This window comes from Callospermophilus lateralis, chromosome 6 (assembly GCF_048772815.1).
Source record: "Callospermophilus lateralis isolate mCalLat2 chromosome 6, mCalLat2.hap1, whole genome shotgun sequence".
Taxonomy (NCBI): domain Eukaryota; kingdom Metazoa; phylum Chordata; class Mammalia; order Rodentia; family Sciuridae; genus Callospermophilus; species Callospermophilus lateralis.
The window spans coordinates 14,121,123-14,148,631 of NC_135310.1; the positions used below are offsets into that span (position 1 = coordinate 14,121,123).

Genomic DNA, 27,509 nt, shown 5'->3' on the forward strand with positions numbered 1-27,509 from the left:
AGTTTGCCATTTGCCAGTATTAAAAATTTCCTCAGGGCCTTCGTGAAACTACTAAATTCTTTTCCATAGGTCAGATTCCACAAAATAGTCAGTAATCTCTTTCAATTTATATTCTTGGCATTTCTGTATCATTCATGAAAATTGGTGCCTGGGGGTAAGAAAAAAACAGCTTAGAATTCTGCAAACATAACACCATCCATCCCAAGCAAATTGCTAATTCAAATCACTTAAACTGTAAACGTGATTGCAGAATACTAGCAGCACCTGAAAGGCTTAAGGGCTTCCTGATATGTTATAACCTGTGCATTATTGGTTGCTAAAGCTTTGGCTATTGATAATGTCAAGACCTATTCATTTAATTCAAAATACTTTACTATGGTCTTCCTACATCTCATGAAATACTTAAACCCATCCGTTTATTTATTTATTTATTTAACTTCAGACTTGACAGCATCAATGGCTTCTTTGACTTGTAATTCCATTTGTATGCTCTAAATCTTTCTTTTTTCTTTTTTTTCAAACTGCTAAGACAATTCATTCAAAAATTCAATTACTTTCATGAATATGCCAGATAACCTTGCCAGGAATTATGAATAGAAAAACAATAAAATCACAAAACATCAATTATTTTTGCAGGGATTATTAGTGAGGAGGAAGATACAGCCATTAAAACCTGAAGAAATATTTGAAACTTCAAAGAAAAAGGACTCACTAAGCACTGAGCAAAGCTAGGGACAAAATATTCATGCTATTAATTACCATTATCTGTTTTGTTCCTAAATTTATGGAACTAAGAAATTTTTCTAAAACCATGATAAGAAATAACTTATACACAAAGAAAAATAAAAACCACATTGACCATCACATGACTCATCCAATAAAATGCTAGAACACATCTCAAGTAGACAAACTGTTAATGCAAAATCTCCCTTTGGCTTGAACTATTATTCATATGCAAGGTCATTCTGTGAAATACTCAAGGATGCAGAAGGTCCTTATTTGTCTAATAAATAAAAAGTAGTCAATCAAATATTGTGGAAAAAGCAAATTAATAAAATATTGATCTAAGCAACAAAAATGTAAGATTTTTAAAAATTAGAAAGCCAGTGAAATTAGAAAAAGTAATTTAAAATCTTATAATTCTATTTAAAATTATTCTAAACAAAATTTAATTATTTTAAAATGTAAATCTTAGAGGAAGCATATGCTATTCAAGAATGAGGGCTGGGGATGTAGTTCAGTGGCAGAGCGCTTACCACATAAAAAATAAAAAAATAAAAAATAAGAGCATACTATCTATCTACAACTACAAAAATTTTGAAATGAAAATAATTATACCTCCTTCATAGGAACAAAAACAAAAAACAAAAAATCAGACTTTTGGGATGGTACTAGAAGATCTCACTCAGAAATGACTATCTCCCAAATTAACAGGTGAAATACAACTCCAAAAGAGAACATGTGGAATGTTGCCTTTGAATCATCTTTTTAAAAGCCCCCTGTTCCTGCTGATGGGCAGAATCATAGCCTTTGGGACAGCAGTCCCTGGTGTTTCTCCTTTGCTAGCAAAACAATAAACCTTCTTTTTCCTCTCCCCCCCCCAAAAAAAAAACATAATAATAATGATATTGAGCTCACAACTAACTCCTAGAACTGTTTATACAAATTAAGCTATTTGATATACGCAAACAGCTTAGGTCTATAAATGACACATAGTAAATGAAGTAAACCATGATGGTTAAATGACATCACTCTTTACTAAGCCTGGTTATATGAATAAATTCAGATAAGAAGTGAAGAGAAGAAAGAGCATTTTAAAATTTTATCATAAGAAGAAACCCAAAATGTCTAATCACAGTTGAGCCTTAATCTAACCCAGACTTGTTCCTATCCTTGGACAATGTCCCATATTAAACCTTAATTTAACAATCACAATGCACTCCACACTACTCTGAAATAACATTGCTTCCTTCTGGACAAAGGAAGTCACGCAGAAATCACCACACTGAAACCTGCCTGATTTACTGCACAAAATACTTCTTTGTATGTCAATCTTTTTTATTTTTTCCTCTTATTCAAAAAAAGAAGTAACTCTGCTGCTGTGTAAATAATTTCAATAATCAGGATATTATTTTACCAACTGTCCTTTTAATATTTTCTATATTTGAATCCTTTAATTGGCTTTTCAAATGTTTAAGTCTTGATGATTTAAAATAATAACAATTAAAAACGAAGTACATGTATGAAGACTTGACTTGGGTGGGTGTCAACATACTTTATATACAAACAGAGATATGAAAATTTTTGGTATATATGTGTATTAAGAATTGTAATGCAAAAAAACAAAGTATATGTATAAAGGCATAAATTGGCGTGAACATACTTTATATAGAGAAATATGAAAAATTGTGCTCTATATGTATAATAAGAATTGTAATGCATTCCACTGCTGTTGTGTATATAAAAAAATAAAATCAATAAAATGTTTAAAAAAAAACAATAATTGAGGGGAAAAAAAGAAACTTAAGCCTCTACCATGATACTTATCTTCTCCAATTCACAGTGTAAGTCCCCAAAAATACTATTTGGGACAATATTAGGAGGGGTCAATAAGAATAATTTCTTATAACACAAAGGTCAGAACAAATTTTAAATACCAAGAATTTGCTAACCAAGAATCAAAATATCCCTGTTATTAACAATAAATACCACATTGGAAGTGTTAACTCAATGTTAAAAACTAAACAAAATTTGAAAAATCTATTTATACCCCCAATCATAGGCAAAACTTCTATAGTCCAGGAACATTGTACAGTTCTAAGAGGGCCTAGTGAAAACTTAAAAAAACCTAAACATGCCTATAACATTCATTAAATATTCACAAAGAGAATACTAGGTCCAGTATATTTTGTCAAAGTGTCAAAGAGATTAGTATTAAATTGGTTCTCAAATTAGACAATCACCTAAAGATTTTTGAATTTTCATTACTGTGCTATTCTATTTTCCTGCTCTTATAAATAAAGGTAAGGTTACATTTTTAATTCATTTAAAAATCAACTTTATGAAAGAATAATTTAGTAAAATGTACCAAGTTTAAAATATATGGGCCAATGATTTTTGAAAAATTACAAACCATGAAAATATCTTTGCAAAATACAGAATGCACCCCCAAATCTCCCTGGAGCCACAGTGTAGTCAATCCCAACCCATCCTCAGCCTAAAGATGCTAAGATTGCCATGAAGCAAATATTATGCCAATGTAAGTTATACAAACAATTGAACATTATAGAGTTGAAAAATCATTGACACAATAATAACAGTAGAGAAGCATCATAATACTAAACCAAAATCCGAAGTATATGAAAATATATTTTATCAAAGCCAAACAGCATTATTTTCATATGTGTAACTATGTTTAACATATGTGTCTTTGTGTATGCATGCCTTTAGGTATGTGTACCTGTTATTATACAATGAAAAGTGGCAACATTTTATAGAATTGCAAAATATTTTAACATATGAGAAGAAAGCCTAAAATTATGAAGGAAAAGAGACAATGAAATACTATTTTGATCTATGAAATTAATAATGTGAAAAAGAATGACATATCCACAGCCAGAATAGATGCATATTAACATACATTCTCAAATACTACTAACAGGAATGTGCAAATTTAAGCAGGCAATTTGACAAAATGTAGCAGATGCCTTAGAACAGATGTATTCTGCACTTCCATTTCTAGAAATACACCCCAGAGAAATCATCTAATGAGAGTGCAAAGGCACAGGTTAGATATATTCATCAAAGAACTATTCACAAGAATAAAAGGAAAAAGAAAATATTTCACTTGCTACCATTTCAAATTTTGCTAATATATATGAAATAATGTCATGAAATCAGTGCAAATTACATTGAGGTTCAGCATTTATTAACATGGAAAATAAGAAGGGTATGTTTCTAAATCGTGGAAGTAGTTTTCTATGGAATCTGCTTATCATGTAATAGCATACTCATAACAAAATACATTAAAATGCCTAAGAAAGCTGAGAGAATAAACTGTAGTCATTTCTGCATTGGCATTAATAATTTTAATTTTTGTTTTATTGTTTCCTGAACATACATTTTATAATCAACACGATTATGAAGCAAAATTAATTAGAATTATAAGAAAATAAGTAGTTTGATTTATGAGGTGTCTTACTGTAATCAGCCCACAATTTTGTATTTTCTTTTGACAATAGCCTGACATGAGTCACCATTTTCCTCTCAGTCTTGCTCCACAATTATAATTCTGAATTTTTATTTACTTGATGTCAAAGGTTGTGTAATTTAAATAGCATTTAAATAACACCCCGTGGAAAATTAACATAATAGTCAACAAGTGTCTTTTATAGGTGTAAACTAGTAAGAAGAAGAATATAAAAACAAACATATATTTTAAATGATTAGAAGAAAACTTTATACAAAATATATTGAACAGAGTTTATTTTAGCAAAAATCAAATCATTGATTAGATAGCACCCAAGCAGAAAAGGTCTAGAGAGCTCTGTTCCTCCATGTGAGCAACTGAATGCATAGGGAAAGAACAACGAAGTTTAAACTAGAGTTGTCTAACTGGATACAGCTAGATGCTTGCCTTGTGTGAACATGATCCAATCAGTTAACTGTTGTAGCTGGCTGCGTTGTGGCTATCTCTTTAGGAAGTACACACTGCTTGTCAGATTTTGGTTTCTTTGCATACTGATTTGGGGTGCAGTTCTTCCCAATTTAATTTAGCTAAGTGAATAGGAGCCTGACCCAGCTGTGAGCACTTCAAATCCTCAAAATAATATTTTAAGATAGGCACTTTTGTTATCCCTGTTGGAAAAAACAACAAAATTAATGCACAAAAGTCATTAAAGTGTTGGAGTTAATCATCTAGTATGAGAAAGATCTCAGAGTTGAACACGGGCAGTCTAGCTTATCTCTTTGCTCCTAACCAGTCTGTATTCCACTGTCTACTGTTGTTAATAAACATTCCCTTTGTGTATATTTATTTTATAAATTCATTATAGTATCTACAGAAATAAGAGACACATTTTCTGCTATTTTGAAAATGTACTCAATTGCTTTCATATTGAGGCTATATAGTCATAATTACCATAAAGAAATTTCTCAAATACATAGAGTGTAATTTTAATCTACTTGGAAATGTTCTTTCCCTCTCCTACAAATGTATGCATATGGCAGCCTTCCTTTTGTTCCCCACAAAGAAGTTAATGAACGTCTCTGGCCTCACGAAAGCATACATTTAAACATCCACAGAAACATGAAAGAAAAAACAGCAACATTAGCATATAGATACCAAGGCTTTGTGATACAATTCCATAAGAACATTTCATATTTAACAACTTGTATAAAATCATAGAAGTAAAAAGTTATTTTTTTTAGTATTAGCTGAGAAAGTTATAAATATAGGAGCATCCAGTTCTTGGCTTGCTTATCAATTTTCATCCTCATGGGTTTCCTGAGGGATTTACATTCAAGTAAGATAAGTAGACAGCAAAACACAAAAATATCATTAATTGGGATCATGTCTGGAAGTACAATTTTGCTCTGCATTTTGAACCAAAATCTGAATTGAGATCTTTCCTTCCCATTCTAACCCCACATCATCATTAACAGGCTCAGATGGCCATGCAAAACAAGGAAGTCAGAGGGCAAGAGTAAGAGAGATGACCCACCAATCAGTCTACCAAGGACCAGGCCACTTTACCCAACCTGTTGGAAAGGTGTGACAAAGTAATAAGGAACAATATTCATTATGCTGCATGATCCACAGGGACACTGGAATATTTGACACAAGCAAAATTCTTAGGTCCTGTGTCATAGACCAGAATCCTTCTGAGTCAGCAGAAGGAAGAACAATAAAGTACTTGGCACTAGTGTTGGGCAGAGATACTTTCTCCTTTAGAAAAATTTCGTAGTGCAAAATTATCAGGAAATAATTTACCAATATTTCCCCTTGCCCTGTTTCTTCTCTTCCCTTATCCCTGAGGCTCAGTCTGCTCTCATAGCAAAGCCTCTTCTAGTTATACTCCCATCCAAGCCTTGTCAACGTAATGAAGACTATATTCATACTGTCATCTTCTAATTTTTTCCAGTGCCTACAATGAATTTCTGACTCACGTTCAGATTTCTTTCACTCCTTGCTTCTTCCTTCCGCTGAAGTTCAGCCAACGTTTCTCTATCTCCTGTCACCTACCAGTGGTGAGTTGGACGTAAGATTCAAAAGAAAATTATAAGAAGGGAAGGGAAATAGTAAAGGTGGTCTTTGAGGTACACTTAGGAATAACAGAATGAGTTATTCCTGCAAGCGTTTCAGTTTCAGGAGTAGCTCCTGATGGGAAGGGCTTATTGCAAAGTGCAGAGAAAATGGAAACAAGAGAAGAATGAAGGAAAGTTTATTGAAAAGCTTCTTTTCTAGTTATTTTTTAAATTTTATGAATGTAGCCAACTGGAACAGCCAGACCACCACTCTTGAAGTTTGCTTCAACAAGGCCTCATAAGAAGTGAGTAGAGATGTATGTCCTACGTAGCAGTTTTATGGTATTTTGGTATAGTGTTTGAGTGCATGAATATGTATGTATTTATTTATTCAATGTGGCACCTCAAACAGTTTTAAAATGTAAAACAAAGAATATAGAAAAAACAAAATTCACTATGTGTTCTGGTTTAGATATTACATGTCCCCCAAAAGCTCATGTGTAAGACAATGCAAGAAGGTTTAGAGGTGAGATGATTGAGTTATGAAAACCTTAACCTAATTAATGCATTAATCCCCTGGTAGGGATTAACTTGATGGTAACTGTTGGCAGGCAGGTATGGTTAGAGGAAGTGGGTCATTTGGGGTATATATTTGTCCTTGTTGAATGGAGTTCTCTCTCTCTCTCTCTCTCTCTCTCTCTCTCTCTCTCTCTCTCTCTCTCCCTCCCTGCTTCTTGTTGACAATGTCCTGACATGCTTTCCTCCCCAAATCCTTATACCATGATGTTCTGCCTCACCTTGAGCCCAGAGCAATGGAGTGGGCCATTTATGGATTGAGGTCTCTAAAACCATGAGCCCCAAATAAACTCTTCCTTCTCTAAAATTGCTCTTTTTAGGTCTTTTGGTCACAGTGATGGAAAAGCTGGCTAAAACACTAAGTGAATTAGTATCTTTAAAAGTATGTCTTGAAACCAAAGAGCCATATAGAGAACATGCTTAACCATGCTTAAATCATGGCCTATTAAGCATAGACCGGGGCAGCTCTGTTTTGCTATTCCTTAGAAAACTTAGGTGATTAAGACATTAACCAGTTTAACAAAATGTGTACCTAAGATAAGCTTATTAGAAAATGATCACTCTTTTAACTGCATACAACTATTGGGATGATATAGTTTACAAGTATAAAGATTTAAGGACTTTTAGCAAGTGTGTGAATTTTTATGCTAATTTTCCTATATTCACAGAATGATAAACTAAATGGTGGTTATATGACACATACCAGTAGTAATTTTAAATTACCCCCTTTAATTTACACCAAACTTTAGAGTTATTCTATATAGATTGTAAAACTGAAATAGAAATATTTGTCTATTAATCTCAATATCTACTGATAATCTTGAAGCAAATAATAATATTTAACCCTTACAGAGGGATTACTATGTTCTAGGCATTGCATTCATAACTTGCATCCAAAAAGATACCCCAGAATCAGATTTTATTACTATCTATGATAGAGGAACTAGGGTTCTGCAAAGTTAAGTGATTTGCTTGAAGGGACCCTGCTGAGATTTCACAAACCCCAGAGACTAGCCTCTTAATCATTGCCTTGTATGAGCAGACTCTAATGATACTGGATGATGGATACAGAAGGTGAATTGCAGGGGACCATTTTCTAGAGATATCAATTTTTCTTCATATTACCTAGTTTGGAACTCGGCCTAAAATATTTAACAGTCACCATTATTTTGTGCATTCTTTATACCCAGATGACTACTTCTGTATTGCCTAACAACCCAGAGCCCTTGCACAGAAATTCCTCTTCCTATCCCTTTCTCTCTCTCTCTCCCTCCCTCTTTCTCTCTCTCCCTCTCTCCCTCCCTCCTACCCTCCCTCTCATTTCTCAATTCCACTAATACTCAAGTGTACCATGAGAAATGTCTTAAGGCACATGTGGCAAATGAGCCAATATTGATAGTTGTTACAAGCCACGGTCCTCAAGAACAGCCAGGGGGAGACATCTCATAGAATCATACAAATTAGTGTTTCTGACCACTGGGAAACTATTTTTTGTTGAGACTCAAATAAAAAAGCCATTCTTCACACCAAAATTAGTCAAAAATGACTCCTACACTATGATAATATCAAGAGCACAGTCCTTAAGAAAGAACATTGGTCAAAGGCACAACAGAAAGAGAAAGGGAATCAAGTGAGCTATGAAGTTAAAAGAAGGGGAAAATAAAAAGAACCCACCTTCTTTTTCTGAGGTAAATGGATGAATGTGGCACAACCAACATGTGACCAAATAAAATACACAAGGAATTCACAGACGAGAACACAGACGAGATGGCTCATAAGAATAAAAATTTTCTCAGTCTCAGTGGTAATCAGGGGAGGGTCTGATGGAAACATGGATTACAGCTAGATCAAGAATACCATTTTGTTTGACCTCCTTTTCTCTCAGACAGTTAGCTCTCTTGCCTTGAGGAATAATTATCCTGCTTATTCATCTTGCTCTTTCTTTTTGTGCTGTTGCATTCCTTCAAAAATCTGGTAGTCTTTGAGCATCAGTCATGTTTACAAAAAAAGTCCTCGATTGCTGAATAATGATAGGTTGGACCAGTTTGTTTCTGGATTAGCCTTTATCCTGTTGCCCTGAGTTGGAAGGCTATTACAAACTCTGTGTGTGGAAAAAGGGAAAGCTTAGCTCTAAAGGGCATACACTAGTCTTTATTTGTAGTCTTTGAAAAAGATGGAAAGCCATGGCCCTTCAGATTGAGGAAAGAAGGAAAGACTGTGTATATGTGAAATAGTCATTAACCACTGAGAGCTTTAAGGAGGAAGAGGCACCTTGGACAGAGCAGCACCCTTGGAAATCTCCAGTGAAGACTCAGTAGAGCCACCCACCCAGATTCTCAAGTATTTAAGAGATGGATGTATCAGGGCTGAAGAGCAGAAGTGGTCATGACACCACAGCTTCCACAAGGTCAGCCAGTGTGTCCCTCAATTCCACCTGCATTTAATAGTCAGTTCCTCACAGTGGAGATACCTCAGGGATCAGTTAGTCTTGCATCCCAGGGAATTTACAAGACAACCGTCAGTGGGACAAGTCCGGTCTCCACTGTGGCAGTTGATCTGAAGTTCACAAGTGAGAATGCTTCTCTTCTTCTACCACCCATTCTTTATTTCCCTCACTCTTTGCTGCCACCTCTCTTGGCACAGAGGTCTGACTCCCTGTGCACTATGCTAATCTCTGGCTGTGACTGGGAAAGTCCTCCTTTAAGTAAAGAATCAAGGTAGGACCAAGAGCCGATCAAATGTGTCACCTGAACGTTAAGCACGACCTTGCCTGTTTCTGTTGTGAAATAAAAATGCTACCTTCACCTGCCAATCACTGTCCACGATCCAGTGAGTACAGTGACTCCTTTTCTCTACTTGAGGAGCTCAAAGTTATCAGGTGGGAGTCAGAGCTTCAAGTTTGGTGGAACTCTTACTCAGTATCCAAGCAGAAGTCTTCTGAGCTGACACATCCATAAATCAAGATGGTGATCTTTTATTGTCCTCCCTCTGCATGACCTGAGATGTGGGTTGAGGGAGAGATGACTATAATGACAGGGACCTAATCTGGTGTTGCTGGCACCCACTCCCAGTTGTGTCCTCTTTGCTGTGGGTGACACACTTCATGACTTAGCAGACAGTTGTATAGCTCTCTATTCTGGGTATTTCACTTCCTGTGCTCAGAAACCCAATCTCTGCCAGAGCTCAGTACTATACAACTACATAGGAATAAAAATCATATACTTTTTAAAATAAATTTATAACAAGTTTTCCCACCTCCAGAACTAAGAGATCTATGCTGTTACACTATGATTCTATTGAAACTGGCCGTAAATTCCAGGTCCCAGATTTTCTCGTTACAGTTATATCTAATGCCATAGGATGTGCGGCACTGCGTGGACCAAACTGCAGGACACCTTGTGCCACAGCCTGAATCTGCTGCAGAGCCCCTTCCAGCTCTGGGACCCATCAAAGACGAGGTCATCTGTGTTATTTAGAAAGTAGATTAGACAGCTAATCAAAAGTGTGGAATATGCTGTATTCAGTACTTTAAGACACCTACCGATTTTTGTATTTGAATTGCTTTGTTAATGGTGGGAATAGTGAGAGTCAATAATGATCCCCTACATTTGGAAGACAGAACCTTGGCAATTCCCAAACAACTGAATCCCTGAAATGCTTACTGTATGTGAGTCATTTGTGTCTCATACTCCAAGAGCACCTATGCTTTACTAACATACTTGCTACTCCTTGTTCATCTTTTCTGATAATCTGATGGGCTTACTGAAGTGTATGATTCAGATCCATGTCCACCATATTATGATTGAAAGTGAGAGAGTCATAAATATGTACCATTGTTTATTCTACTGAATAAAGTTATGTGGGTGGAAATTTGATGATGTATGGTGTTTAAATCCACTCCAGAAACTATTGCCACCATGAAGAGAATGAACAAATAATTTAACTTCAATGGCTTTCTCAGTCTCCTCTGTAATTCTCCATTCTGTACTTGCCTGAGTTCAAGACAGCCATTTCTATAATTTCTGACACTGTGGATTAGTTTCATTTTTTATAATTTTACAGTTTTTATTCCTTTTTGGATTACTTCTTGTATTCAACATAGTTATTGTGAGATTCATTTGTGTTGTTGATTTATCGATATTTCATTTCTTCCTTTTATATTTTTCTTCATTTATTATTATAAATTTTTCTGAGTGGCCTTTCATTACATGGATATATCACAAATTTCCTCTCACTGATGGATATTTTGGTTGTTTCCAGTTCTTGGTTATTATAACTATAGCTACTGTGGACAAACAAATACAAATTTTTGTTCTATGGATAAAAGCTTTCCTTTCTTATGTAAATTTGTAGGAATGGAATAGTTGAATACTTAACCTTTTGAGAAGTTGCCAAATTATATCATTAAGTGAGTTATCATTTTACTTTGTTAAAATCAGTGTATAAGAACAAATTGCACCACATCATCCACTTGATATTGATAAACTTTTTTAATATTTAATATTTATTTTTTTTTAATTTTTGGTGGACACAACATCTTTTTTTAAAAAACATTAGAAATTTATTAGTTGCTCAAAACATTACATTGATCTTGACGTATCATATATCATTCATTTGTTTCAAATGGGGTATGAATTCTTATTATTCCCCCGTGTACAGATTGCAGGATCACATTGGTTACACATCCACATTTATACACACTGCCATTCTAGTGTCTGTTGTATTCTGCTGCCCTTCCTATCCCCTTCCTATCCTCCCTCTCCTCCCCTCCCCTCCCCTCTCCTCCCCTCCCCTCCCTCTACCCCATCTACCATAACTCATTTCTCTCACTCTCTTATTTTTCCCCTCCCCTTCGCCTCACATCCTCTTATATGTATTTTTGTATAACAATGCAGGTCTCCTTCCCTCTTCTGTGCAATTCCCCCTCTCCCATTCCCTCCCACCTCTCATCCCTGTTTGATGGTAATCTTCTTCTCAGGCTCTTCCTCCCTGCTCTGTTTTGAGACGCCCCCCTTATATCAAAGAAGACATTTGGCATTTGTTTTTAAGGGACTGGCTGACTTCACTTAGCATAATCTGCTCTGATGCCATCCATTTCCCTGCAAATGCCATGATTTTGCTGTTTTTTATTGCTGAGTAATATTCCATTGTATATATATGCCACATTTTTTTAATCCATTCATCTATTAAAGGGCATCTAGGTTGGTTCCACAGTCTAGCTATTGTGAATTGTGCTGCTATGAACATCGATGATGCTATATCCCTGTAGTATGCTCTTTTGGGGTCTTTTGGGAATAGTCCAAGAAGGGGAATAGCTGGGTCGATTGGTGGTTCCATTCCGAGCTTTCCGAGAAATCTCCATACTGATTTCCAAATTGGTTGCACCAGTTTGCAGTCCCACCAGCAATGCACAAGTGTACCCTTTTCCCCACATCCTTGCCAGCACTTGTTGTTGTTTGACTTCATAATTGCTGCCTTTCTTACTGGGGTGAGATGGTACCTTAGGGTGGTTTTAATTTGCATTTCTCTGATTGCTAGCCATGGTGAGCATTTTTCATGTATTTGCTGATTGATTGTATATCCTCCTCTGAGAAGTGTCTATTCAAATCCTTGGCCCATTTGTTGATTGGGTTGTTTGTTTTCTTATTATTTAATTTTTTGAGTTCTTTGTATACTCTGGATATTAGGGCTCTATCTGAAGTGTAAGGGGTAAAAATTTGTTCCCAGGATGTAGGCTCCCTATTTACCTCTCTTGTTGTTTCTCTTGCTGAGAAAAAACTTTTTAGTTTGAGTAAGTCCCATTTGTTGATAATTGATTTTAACTCTTGAGCTACAGGTGTCCTACTAAGGAATTTGGAGCCCGCCCCCACGAGGTGGAGATTAGAGCCAACTTTTTCTTCTATGAGATGCAGAGTTTCTGGTTTGATTCCTAGCTCCTTAATCCACTTTGAGTCAACTTTTGTGCATGGTGAGAGACAGGGATTCAATTTCATTTTGTTGCATATGGCTTTCCAGTTCTCCCAGCACCATTTGTTGAAGATGCTATCCTTTCTCCATTGAATGCTTTTATCACCTTTGTCTAATATAAGGTAGTTGTAATTTTGACACAACATCTTTATTTTATTTTTATGTGGTGCCGAGGATCGAACCCAGCGCCCCGCACATGCCAGGCGAGTGCGCTACTTCTTGAGCCACATCCCCAGCCCCTAAATGTTTTAATTTTAGTCTTTTACTGGGAGAGTAATGTTATTTAAATGCCTAGTGATTAATGAAGCTGAATATTTTTTCAACTTATATATAGATAGCTAGATTGATACTCTCTCTATATATACACACACACACACACACACACACACACATACGCACATATATTTTTCTTTATATATATGTATATATAATTTTAGATATATAATTTTATTTAGTGACATACCTGTTCTAGTTCAGATATGAGGTGTCACCCAATAAGTTCATATGATAGATGAAACAAAAATATTCACAGGTGAAATGACTAGATTATGAAAGCTATAATCTAACCAGTAGATTGGCCCATTTAATGGATTGATAATTTTGAGTGGAATATTGGTGGTAACTGTAGGAAGGCAGGGCATGGCCAGAGGAAGTAGGTTATGGGAGCACACCCTCGGGATTATATTTTGTCCCTTGCTGCTTGCTTTCTCTTTGTTTCCTGGCCATCATGAGCTAAGCAGCTTTGCTCTCCCACACCTTTCCACCATGATGTCCTGCCTCATCTTGGGCCCAGAGCAATGACGTGAGCCAATCATGACCTGAACCTGTGAAACCAGTGATCCTGAAGTAAGCTTTTCCTCTTCTAGGTGGTTCTTGTCAGGTATTTTGCTCACAGCAATGAAAAGCTAATACAACTTCCAAATCTTTTGCCCATTTTAATTGGATGGGTTTTTTCAAATATGTTTTTTATGTATCTAGTTTGGATGAAGTCCCCTATGTTGACTTTTCAAACAGTTTGCATCATGTTCCACAAGTCTTTACCAAACTTAAAAATTTTTCTCTTGTTATCTCTTAAAAATATGATATTTTTAGTCATCATTTTTATGACCGTGATACCCTTGGAGCAATGTTTATAATTTATGGTTTGAGTAAAAGTTGAATTTCAACATTTGAATATAAAATTGTTCCAGCACCATTTATTGGAAACATTTTCCCTTCCCTTACTGAATCACCTTGTTACTTCCCTGTGTCTTTCATGGTTGGCATTTTTTGACTTGATGCCAGGTACTTTGAATTTTAAGGTGGTAGTTGACAAATATTTTTATTATTGTAAATATTTTTAGCTTTATTGGAGTATATATTTATGCACTGACATTACCTGGAAATTGTTGGCTTATTTGCCAACACTGTTAGGTGGGACTAGGGCATCCTTAACTTGAAGTTCTTATTTTCCCTCTATGGAAGAGCTTTCTGTGTGTCCTACCCAGCTCCTCGTGAGTTATATTTTCCCTTCCCAAAAGAAAAGAAATTCTTCGTGTGTCTATGTGGGCTCCAGGAATCATTATCTTTGCTCTCTGGCGTCTCATTCTCTGGATTCAGGGAATTTCCTTGCATATATTGGCTGATCAGTATTCAGCTAAAAATATGAGGGACGCCCTGGGAAAGAAAGCTGGAAATCCCTGGACCATCATTCGTTTGTTTCTCTCTCTTCCTCCTCTGTCTCCTTCTCTCCCTCCCCTCTTTTTCATGTTGTCTGAAAACTCCAGTTTTTGTCCCAGTTTCCAATCTCCACCTTCTCTTTTCAGAAAAAAAAAAAAAAAAACACGCTCACCTTGGTTCACCTGCCTCCCTCCTCTGACTCTGAGAAACTGGGCAGTAGACTGAGGCAGAGGTAACCTCCTCTGTCTCCCTCTCGGCAATCACTGTGCCCGCTCTGCTCGCCAACATCTGAAAGACCTGTCAGATATTTTGTTCTCCAGGCTGGACAGTAACTCTGGCTCCTTTGACTTCATTTTGGTTAGAATAAGAGATTGAATCTGAATCAAGGTTTTCCATACATTCTAGAACAAACCTTGCCACTCCGAGTCAGCCGGTTCATTTTTAGCATCATTTTGTTTCCCAAAATGTAATGGACAAAAAGAAAAATCATAGGAGAAATTTGTTTAAAATGGGGATGTTGTTTTCCTGTCCTCAGAAGATCGAGAATTCAGTAGATCGGGAACTTAATCAGCTATTTGAAATTTTTAAGAAGGCCGTCATGTAATAACTCATAGTTAGAGAAACTTGCTTTAGTTAATGATTTTTCCTTCTTAAACTGGGCAAGAATGACTCATCTGCATGTGTGGGCTGGAGAGAGCAGGGACTTTATACCTACTGTTAATTCTTTGATAAATTATTATCCCAATTCAGAGTGTCTTCTTACCTAGAGTTTAAAGCCCATAGCTGGGCAGAGGGCAGAGGTTCCACATGTGCCCACCCCAACAGATTTAGACTGTCACTGTGATCCCATATGCTCAAAGCCCTGGATTTCTAATGACCTTTGTGTCATTCTTAGAATTTCAATGAATACATTTCCACAGAAATATTTAGTTGTTACTTCAATTAAATTTCTTACAGAATTCAGCAAAAACAGACACAATTCATTATCTTCAGCTGGAAGACACATGATGTTTAAATAGCATTAGAAGAAATCTTTTAAATGATTGGTCTCTTATTGCTTGAATGAGGGATTTCTGTACTTTCCTACCAAGCCAATATTTGTATAATGCTAATGATACTATTTGTATTTTCTGTAGTTCTGAATCAATTTCCTACCTTTTATACTTCTTATTCCATTTTATTCTCAATGAATTGCTATTATAAACATCATTATTTTTGTTCTATTTTACTAAGGCAGGTTAAATAACTTACTGAAAATCACAAACGTGAGCAGAAGTAGAATTCAGGTGTTCTACTTTTAAGATCACTGGGGCTTAATTGTATAATTTCTTGGCTTTTTTGCTATTTATGTTTTTAAAATTACATTGATTCATGAAACATTGATTCTACTAAAATGTATGTGTTAGCTTTTCACAGCTATAACTAAAATACATGACAAGAACAATGCAGAGGACAAAACATTTATTTTGGCTCATATAGTTTCAGAGATCTCAGTCCTTGGTCAGCTGGCTCCATTCCTCTGGGTCCAAGGTAAGGCAGAGCATCATAGTGTAAGGATGTGGCAGAGGAAAGCTTCTCAGCTCATGGTGGCCATGAAGCAAAGAGAGAGGAAGGTGGAGCCAGGGGACAAGATATAATTCCCAAGAGCATGGCCCAGCTGCTCACCTCCTCCATCCATGACCCATCTGCCTACAGTTACAACCCAGTACAGTAGTCCTTCCAAATTATCAATCCATTAAATGGATTAATCCCATGATTAGGTTACAGATCTCATAATCTAATTATTTCACCTCTCAACATTCCTGAATTATCTATCATATGAGCTTTTGGGGGGAATACCTCACATCCAAATCTTAGCAGTGCATGTTACTGCAAAATTCTTCAAAAATCATTTTACTGGGAATTTCTATTTATCTCATCCTTAATAACATAACTTGCTGTACTATCTATAATTTGCTTTACTGTAGTCTTACCAATTGTGAGATATCGGTGTAAGAGATTTCCAAACACTAAATCGTCTTTTTTTCTTCACTGTAAGGTATGGATTATTATTGAGATTTATTGAAGGAGAAATTGAGGTTCAGAGTAAATCAGTCCAGGTCACACAGTTAGGAATCATTAGAGTCCAAACGTCCTGGAGGTTTCCTCCAGAATTCATGCCTTTAATTTTTGTTCATCACTGACTCTTATTTGAAAAGCCCTCTGCATTTAATCTAGTGGTTCATTTTAGTCTGATCATCTCAATATCAGAAGTAGTATCAAAGACCATTTTAAACAGTCTGCTTCACAAAAATTCAATTTCAGCCAAACTCTGATTGCTCTCCTTAGCACATTCAGATTTTTAGCCATCTGCTTTTTTACTTAGGTTTGAATATTAATCCCTTTTACCAGTCAAAAAGCATCCTATTAAAGTCTTAAAGTGACTTAGCAATGAATACAAAATTTAGAAGTCTACCCAAGAAATTATTATTTCAGCAATTTCATGGTTGACAAAAACCATGGTCTTGTGTGCATTTAAGTAGGAGTATGATCGTTGCTCTTTTATTTTGATGCCACCTGCCTTTTTAATCAGTTTTCATTTTATAAGTGCAGTGTGTCCTTGGAGGAGCTGGAGATGACACTATGAGGACCAGATTTAAAGAATCATTTAAATGTTAATAAGAGACTTTAACCAAAAGGTGGGTTGGAGATACATCTCATCATGGAGAGATTTTCCCAGGGCTAGGATAATATTCACAGAGTCTCTAGTTAGTGGAAAAAAGAGTAATGTACTGAGCCACACTGGTCCTTGAAAGAGTATTGCAGGAGGTTGAAGGAGCTATAATCATAGAAGAAAAGCTGATGATTAGGCTAATTGCCTATCCAGATGGGACTAGAGAAAGCAATCATCATAAGTCACTAATAATAGTAAAAATAAACAATAAATTCAAGCAAAGATTGAAGGAAAAATATGTGACAAATAGAAACTCCTCTTATGTTCCTCTTGTGCCTCAAATTTATTATCTAAATTGGTGTCTCTAAATTATTTCAAGAGAAATGTTATTAAGTAAACAGAGACCTAAGAAGGAAAACCAGGAAAAGATTCTTACACAGAATGAGGAAGGATTTTTCCTAATCTTAAAATATCAAAGAATTTCCCCTGGTGAACTTACTGTTATACCCCTGTATTGTAAGTTTCTGGGTACTTTTATTTATGTAAGGGCAACACCTGGCATTGTTGTCTTGTTACTTATAGGGTACAGGAACTCAAAATCCATTGTCCCATAAACAAATTGTTAAAGAAGGAGGATGAGGGTAGGGCATAGGGAAGTCCTCGGGAACTAAATCTACCTGATTATGTAATCATAGAAGAAAAATCCATGTGTAAATAAACCATAGCAAATAACACTTTTATATATAATTATAATTCACTGATTAAAACAGTAATGATGAAAATAGAAGGGAGAGCACTAGTGTAGAACTAACAGATCAGGGGGAGGGAGGATGGGAGGAAAAAGGAAGGTGCAGGGGAATGAGATTGACTAAATTATGTTACAAGCATGTATGAATTATAATGTATTAATGTATAATTATAATGTACTAATAAAACGAGATTATATAAACATTTATTAAAGTTGCCCTCATATTAAAATTGTTCTATAAACAAATTCATGTTTCTAGTTTTAAAATTAAATTAATATGTTTTTGAAAGGGGTAGCATAATAAGAATATATGTTTTACAAGTTATTGACATGATTACACATATTACTTTAAAGCCTATAGGTTTTTCCTCCTGTTTTCCTTGCTTACTAGGGAAATGTTTGTTGCATCATGAGATTCACAGAGTAATACTGTGAGCTGTCAGAGATTCAAGGTATACAGTTTAGCTAGTTATTTGTCCTTTTTAATTTGTTGTTAACCAGCCATATTTGTGTTTGAGATAACCTTTTAAAACAAAATTTAAATAGAGAGCAATGTGAATGTGCCCTGTGGTCATCATCATTGGTAAAATGATAAAGGAAATTGGGTTAAAACACTCCTTGTATCTATTCACCAGGCAGGTTAAGTTGTATAATATAAACACATAACATACATGTTGCACATATAATGTCTAATATATAACCACCCAGCTGAGTGTGGAAAATTAGAAATAAATACAAACGTAGAAGTCAAATAACTGGTTTGGAACTTCTAGATCCAGCTGCATTCTGCACTCATAATGTTACCTCAGGAAAGTCTGGTACAGTGCCTGGGCCTAAGTCCCGTTGTCTATGAAGTGAATACCTGGGTCCAGATGATCTCTAAAGTCCCTTCAAGCTCTCTAGATCATACATTGATTCCTTTCAAGACACTTGGTTCCTCTTCTCAGAATCTGTTTGCTGATTTGAGAAAGGTTAAATCTGTGGGTATTTTGCAACCAGATGTTTAGAAGCAGAATTCTTGGTGTATTTGTACAGCTCTTGAGCTTGTTTTCTGGACAGATCACATCCTGAGCCAATTGGCAAGCCAGCAGATGGCACTCTGCCATCACCTTGGGACCAGCCAGCCCCTGAGAGCAGGCACTCATCTCTCTCAGTCAGAAGTCTTAATCATCTGCACTAATTAACAGTGCCACACTTTTTTTCTTTATGATTATAAGCTGAACTTGATACTTTCTAATTTGAATAATGATGCTCTGCTTAATTCTCTTCTCTGCTGTCAGGTGCATAAAAGCTGAAAAGGGAGTTTGCCAGTTACAAAATGTAAGCAAATAACAGGGCAGAGGTAATGAAGTCATTTTCCTCCTATGAAAATATAATAGAATCTCCCCCTTCCCAAGGACTGTTGGACCCAACACTGAGACTATGAACTCTGTAAGGCAAGAACCTTGCCTGATCCACCAGCTCATTAAAGGTGGTTAGTAAATCTGTGGTGTTGGGGTAAAGGAGGACCTTTTTGTTGACTCCTGTTAATGGAGGATGAGATCTGTGGATTGCTGGGTTTAAGTGACTGGGTGAAAGTCTATTGATCCCATTGACGGGAGCAGAAAAATCCTCCCTGAAGTTTGTGTACACTCTTGACACTTTTTAGAAGAAGCCAAAACACCAGTGAACAATTACTGCCTTTGCAACTTGAGGATGGAGTTAAAATTTTACAGAAATCACTTCCTTCCTTCCTTTGAGGTAGGGGCTCATTCTTCAACCATGCACAAGTGCAGAAGGCCAAGAGGAGGCCAAGGTCTTCCCTGGACAAGCTCTGGACTCTCTGGACTCAAATCTGGATGTTGGTTTCTCCCTCAATAATCCTCTTGTTTTGTTCTTTTAATTCTGTCATTGTTATATTGCCTATTCCTCCTGAAAGATTACTTCAGCTTTAATTTTTCTACCTTTATAGGAATAATGCAGTGCTATTTTATAGCTCTTTTTCTCTCTTTAAAAAGAGGATTAGTGCTTGCTTTTTGGATGCAAGATTTTGTGGGGTTTTTTTTCCTCTCAGAGCATCTTATCATTTTTTTATCTTTTCTTTTCCATAAATTGCCTCTGTTTCCCTCACCCTGTCATTTTTCTTTAGACACTAAAAAGACACTTACAACTCAATCAACTGATGGGTGGCAGCAACCTCTATAGACATTTAATTTTTTAATATTTTGTATTTTCTATTTTTAATTAACAGAAAATAATTGTACCTATTTACAGGATGCAATGAGTTGATTATTTTTATTGTTGAAACTGGAGACTGATCCCAGAGACACTTAACCACTGAAGCACACACTCAAGTCTCTTTTTATTTTTATTTATTTATTTATTTGAGACAGAGTTTTGCTAAGTTGCTTAGGGCCTCATTAAGTTCCTGAGACTGGCTTTGAACTTGCAATCCTCCTGCCTCATGCCTCCTGATCCCCTGGGATTATAGGTGTGCACCACTGTGCCCATCCACAATGTGATTTTTTGATACATTATTTAATGACCAATGAGCATATCCATCACCCCAAACATTTACCATTTCCTTGTGATGACAAAATTCAAAATCCTGTCTTTTAGCCACTTTGAAATATACACTATATGATTGCTAAGTATAGGCACCCTAATGTTCAGTAAAACACTTAAATTTATCCCTAATATTTGTAACTTTATACCTGTTGTCCAGCCTCTCTCCATCTCCCCCTGTACTGCAGATATTTTTTCTGAGTCATTCTATCTACTCAGAGAAAACTCTTTCAATATTCTCAGGATGTAAAACAAAAAGAGATCTAAATTGTATAAGTTCCAAACTAATTCTCCAAATTAGTCCCACCTCTCATTCTGACCTTATTCCTTCTAATTCTGATTGTGCATAGAGAAACTGTCTTTCACTGGGGGAGAAGAGGACTTGCCTAAAAAGCACAGAGGAGGGATTTCTTAGGCATTAAGGAATTCCTTTGGAGATGCACAGCTACTTCCTGGTCTTCATCCTACCCCTTATCCCCAATTCTGAGTCTTCTCCAGCTTCTCATTCCATAGCTATTAAAGGTTCTGCCCTACCCATTTGCTTGTTGCTAAGTGGCATTGTCTTCTCCTGGCCTGGATTTCAACTTCTTTGCTGTGTAAGCTTCTACTGCGGGTGACTGTGCTCTTTCTACTTCCCCTGCACTGTTATTTTAGTGGATTATTGATTGGAAATCTATATACAAGCATTTGAATTCCACTGTTGACAGTAATGCTCTTTCCCCCATGTAAAGAAAGACCCTCACTAAGACTCCTGTTGAAGCAAGTCTGGTCTGGAGTTATCCATCTGACCAGTAATGGTTATTTTTTTGTTACCATTGTATCAATAGAAACCTCAGTTTAAACAAGGAAGACAATGCCAAGGATTTTGTTATTTTTCTCAAAAGAAAGATGATATATGAATCAGTTCTATTTCATCCATGTGATAAACAGGTTTTTTATGGACATTTTACAAAGCTACTAGCTAAATGTCATATAGGATAATGTAACAAGGTCACTAAATGGAGAAACATCAAGCTCCTCTGAATTCAGAGACCATCTTCTTGACTCTGTCTACACATCCCCCTGAAGAACCACAAAATAACCTAAGTTACCCACTTTGAAGAAGTCATCTGAATGATGCTGCAATTTAATGAATTTACATTAAAATATAATTACTAAACTTTGCATCAAAAGTTTGTGATATAAATATTAAAATTCTGGGTGCCAGGTGTGGTGGTGTATGCCTATAATCCCAGCAACTCAGGAGGCTGAGGCAGAAGGATGCAAGTTTGAGGTCAACCCTCATTAACTTAGTGAAATCTTGTCTCAAAATAAAAAAGGACTGGGGATATAGCTCAATGGTAAAGTGCCCCTGGGTTCAATACTTAGTACAAACAAAAAATGTATTAGGTAACATCACACAAATGGTTTCAAAACTTTTTCTGCACTTTTAGCATAAAAACTCACAGACTAATCATTTCCAGACTGTTCCTTGAGGTGTTCTTTGGGCATGTGGCGGTGACAGTCATGAATGGAGGAACAGAAGTAGAAAGAAATATGGGATAAGAAGCGAGAGAATATAGATCACGAGTTGAATCCACACCAGCACATCACACCCAGGCATACCAGCCTCAAGTGACTTCAGTGTGAGAGATGACAAATTAGTATAATAACATAGAAGACACTCCCTAACCTCAAAAAAAGTGAACTCTTAAAAACCCTGGTAAGTATGTGACATATTTGCAAGTGAATTTCCTGACAGAGGCAAGACAAATGTGGTGCCATAATCCAGCCGATGAGAGTTAAGCATCCTTGGGGGAAAATGGTCATTACTCTTTCTACAAATTGGATTTACGTGCTTGTATATTCCATCAGTGCTTTCCCATCAAATCCATCACATCCTAAGTGGCATTACAAAAATAAATGCTCTTCTTCTAATGAGGTTTTGTTGTGGTTCTTGCTTTCCTGCTCGTCATGCATTCTAACACCCAGAGCTCATCAGCGAGGGTAACACATTTGTTGTTTAAAATAAACTTGAACTCCAACTCCAAGTGGACGGAAAGTACCTGGCAAGGTAAATGATTTAATGAGACATAAAAAATAATGAAATTTCAGCCACCTCCTCTGAAGCTTGAAGGTTCAATTCTACCAGGAAGGATAAACAAAAGAAAAATGAATACCAATAAGTTAAAATTGCAAGATGAATCCTCACTGAAGGAAGAGAGAGGAAGATTTACTGATGAAGACTGTTGTTGTAAGCTGGTGATATCCATATTCATTTCAGTCTAATAACTAGAAGATGCATTATGATCTATTTTTATCATTGTTGCTTAGCTTTTATTGCCGATGCGGAAAGAATGTGAAGAGGGAGCTCACTTCAGATATGATCAGGCTCAAGACAGCATCACCTGCTTTCATTCCCACCCCCACTCCACCCACCTGCCTCTTATAACCTACCCCAGGCAGCACCGAAGACAACAGGATGCATGAAGAGAAGCCCCTCTTTGCTTCTGTAATTCCCATTTGCTTCTTTTCTTCTCTTGTATTTTAAGATTACAAGACTGAACTCAGAGGATTACTTCATGTTTTTAAAACTACATGAAACATTCTTTTTCACTGTTCCAAATAATGTATTGAGTGTGTATCTTGAGTCTGGGCAAAGCACTTTACATTAATTATTTAACCTGATGTAAGACTCGAAATTACCATTTTAGGAATACTTATCTCCACCAATTTTGAAAACTGTGAGGCACAAAATGTAAAAGCTCAAGGTCACACAGCTAAGTGGGTTAGGCAAGCCCTTCTGAGTATTAATTGCTAATATTTACATTGGAGCCACAGTAATAGAATTTTTAGCAGTCAATTAACTTAAAATTAACTAATAGTGAATTTTTTTTAAATGCCAGTTCAAGCATCTATTAAACTATTTAAAATGTTAGTAATTTAGTGAGCTTAATTAGGAATGAATTAGTCGCCTTTAGAATAAAGTGGGTTTTGTGTGTGTGTGTGTGTGTGTGTGTGTGTTTTTAAAAGACCAACATGGAAGCCTGAAGGAAGTGAATCATACTTCAAAATTGGACCTTAAAGAAAATATCTGCAGAACTCAGGTCAAAAGATCAAACTGAGTCTCCTGACCCAGAAGTATACCTCCCTTTGCTCCAAGTAGAGCTCAGCAGCACAGAGCTGAATTGGCACCGAGGACCTTGCTCAGAACACAGACATGTTGGAAACACTCAGGACCTAGTCGGTTCAATTGTAGTCTGTAAAAAATACTGTCCATCTGTACCTCAGCATTTCCTTTCAGAATCCACCTCTCTTTGTGGAGGACTAGACATCACCAGAGCAGAAAGAAGCACACCAAGAGTGAATCCTTTAATATGGTTATGAACAATGAAACAAAGAAAATAAGCCCAAAAAAAATTTCTTTAATATTCCTTAATCAAACAGGCCTAAGGATAAAACGCCACAGTCAATTTAACTCCCTGTAATTTTTTTCCTTCTTTTGCATCTTTGAAAGTTGATCATAGTTGAATTCTTTGCAAGAAACATTGGATGACCTGTAAGAATACCAAATATATTGTGATGTTTACCACCTAAATGTTCAAAACACCTACGAGTCATAGTGCTGGTTTGGTGGTACTCCTGCATGCTGTGCACCATGAGGGCTTTATGTATGCAATTCCAATTTATTTTTGGCCTCTTGAAAACTGATGCAAACTTTATCTGTGAGACTGACACTCTAATCAGGGACAACTGTGGCACTGTCACCCAGATCATGGAAGAGATTAGAATGAAAACTGAGAAATAGCAAGTGTTAGAGAAAGCATGCTCTCTACAATAAAATGAAAACCCGGTACAAAGATACCAAGATGACAAGCAGAGTGTGGCTCCCACAGTCTGAACAGTGAAGTATGACAGGTCAGCCTGATTGTGGGCAGCTGGGAGCCATCGCCATCTCCACGCAGCCAGCAGCCCCTTCTCAGCTGCACAGATAATGAAATATACCAGACTGATCCTGTTCACTCTTGGGAACCGTGACATTAACTGAGAGTACTATGGCCTTATTCTTGACAAATCCATCCTATTAAAATCAAATCAGAGCAAAATGTGTCCTAGCAAAACCTTGAATGTATTTTACCCCCGATTTACCTGAATTTCAAATAAGAAATCTGTACTTTCTGGTAAGTAGCTTCTACGCTCATGCAGCACAGATGCAGAGGTAGATTTATGCACCTTGTGATTAACTGACTAGGCATAATTAACTTAATTATGAATATTATCTTGCCTGTCTTTATTACTCCTGTTCTAGAACAGGAACAAAAATAAATGCAAAAAAGACCGAGCCTTGATTAGAGTCATGTCATTGTCACTAGCAAGATAGATTACAAAGGGAAAACAATCCAGAAATACCGCACATCCTTTGCTCTGATTAGCAGTCTCATCTCCCTTGTTTGTAATGTGTTTTGGAGGTGAGAGTGTTCTCAACTACTGTGAATCAGTGAAAGCACACTGGAAGGCAGATTTCTTGCTTTGTAAGGTTGACTAATATGCTATCATGTTTTCCACTTAAATATTCAAAATATCTAAAAATTTTAGGCTCTGGCTGGGGGACACTTACTGTGAGTCATGTACTAAGAACTTTGTCTTTATCATTTCACTTTATTTTTACCCTCACTTAATAATAAAGAAGTCAACACCCCATTTTATAGGTGAGGGAAATGAGAGCTTGAGAGGTCAAATATTTTGCCCCAAGTCAAACTACTAGCACAGGATGGACCTGTACACCCTGTAGCTGTCTGAGCCCCAAACTTGTTTCCTTGATGGCTCTACTATAGTTCTTATTGTATCTTTGATGCTTGGTATTAACTCTCTGGACACTACAAAAATCATTTTATGATTTTTTCCTAAAATTCTTTTAGTTGTAGAGGGACACAATACCTTTTTTTATTTATTTATTTTTATGTGGTGCTCAGGATAGAACCCAGTGTCTCATACGTGTGAGGCAAATGCTCTGCCACTGAGACCAGTCCCTCATTTTATGTTTTTAAAGGAAGTTTTATACTGCCTCCATTAAGCATGCTGTGTAGTGACGAGGGTGCGTGTCTCCACTTCCATCTGGAACATGTTGAAGCTATTCCCCTCCAGTGGGAAAAGCATCAGAAAACTCAGTAACCTCTGGGCATAACAAGTGCTCTTGTGCCCATTGAAGTAGGCTGACCCTTCCAAGCAATGGCAGAACTTAGCTTCATAAAGCATTCAACACAGGAAGACTCTGCTCTATATCCACAATAAAATCACCACATGCTGAATAATGGTCCTCGCTTCATCTGCACTCCAATACTCAATCCTTGGAATATGTCATTTTTGGTATGAAAAACCCAGACAATGGTCCCACCAGTGTGCCTCTCAGAGTGTTAGCTATCAACAAATATTTTTTCCTCCTTTAAATGCTAAAAGACTGAAACAGCATGTTACTATGACCTTATTTATTATCTGTGTTCAATGTAATCTTAGCAAGCAATATGTCGATCGTACTCTTGTCCTCAATAGTTATCATATTTTAATGGAGAGAGAAGGTGGAAGATCAGAGGAAGGAAGCACTTCCTAGCCATTCCTCAGCACCAGAGTTTTAAAGCAGGAAGACTGGTTCTCAGCAAGGTGAATAACTGAAGAATCTCACTGAAACTTAAACTCCATTGTAAAAATAAAAAATAAAAATAAAAAATCGATAGAGACACAAAAAGTCAGTAACTTGAACATAAGAAATTATACAGTAGAGAGATTCCAGCTTGGCCACAAGCGGAGGCAGCTGAGTAGAGCAGAAAACACAGTCAAAAGAGACGTGTGGCTGGCAGATAAAGAAATTAAAAACTACAGAAAAATGGCTTGGGGAAACCTGTGGATTAGAGAGGAAGGCTGATGTTAATGGACACAGTGTCAGTAGGGAAGCAGATCAGTGAAAGCAATCCAAAATAGCTTGCCTCGGAAGCCAAAAGAGTTCCACAGGCACAGAACATGCTGGCAGGTGCAGAAAAGGCTCCTGAGCACAGAAAGCTGTCCCCGTGTGGCTTGCACAGCTGCCAGCAGAGATGGAATTGGGAACTCATAAAGGAAATTACCAGTAGGCAACTAAAAATGTCCCAGAGGGTGCCTGAACCAGAGGCACTGAAACAGGTGCAAAGAAAATGTTACCTGGATCATTGGGCCTGTGGATGCCAAGGGAGAAAATTCCCTTGGCTGTTGGTGCCCCGTAAGAACTAGTGGGAAGACACAGCAGCCACATAAGTGCATTTGCACCCCCAGAGGATGCCTTGACATTCACGTTCACTGCGGTAAAGGTGAGACCCATGGAGGCTCAGTCCCTATGCCCTAAAAGTGGATTTTAATGGAGGCTCCAGAGATCCAGAAGTCCAGCAGAGCCCAGTTGCTCCCCAGCAATAGGGGTCGTACATCAAATCTCAAATACCCACCAAAGGAGTTCCAAAATTCACCAAAGTCCAAATCCCAGCAACTGGAAATTCCAATTTAAATTGTGCATCACCCCCAGATTACACATCTGTCAGCACTCCCCAGTCTGTCCCACCCACCCCATACTGAGAGACTGGAATCTGAGAGCTGCTACACCTATCTGGAAACTAGGCAAGGAACACAATATATTGGAATTAACAACCCCTTGCCCTTGGCCTAAGGATTATGGAGCCAAAAATAAATATTAAGAATGAAAATTCATCCCAGCCAAAGGTCTTGACCACCACAGCAAAGACAAACCCTCTTTCATTAAGATTTTTTCTCTTTTTTCTTCCTTTTCCCCTGTATTCCCATTTTTTCTTATCTTTATAAATTTTAATTTTTAATATATTTTCAAACATGTTTATCATTGTAATGTTTTATATGATTCCTTACACCCAACAACTGCTATTATCTCCTTCTTGCCTCTCCTCTGATCACTTTTTAAACCCTTCAAACTTTGTCTCACCTGCTTACCTTATTTTCTCTTATTTAGGAAACTGTATTTCCACTAAAAATAGAAGTTATATAGCTTATGTAATTCCCGTCCCATTCAAGTTGTTGTGATTATCAGTACAATGGATGACATGATAGACACCTGCTGTTGAAGACCTGCTCTAATTCACTTTT

At 36.8% G+C, this 27,509-nt stretch overlaps 1 pseudogene; it reads right to left on the reverse strand.

Moving 5' to 3' along the window:
• Positions 1-26,721, reverse strand: part of LOC143401741 (cofilin-1 pseudogene) — a 28,003-nt pseudogene extending 1,282 nt beyond the window's left edge.
• Between the last annotated feature and the right edge of the window lie 788 nt (positions 26,722-27,509).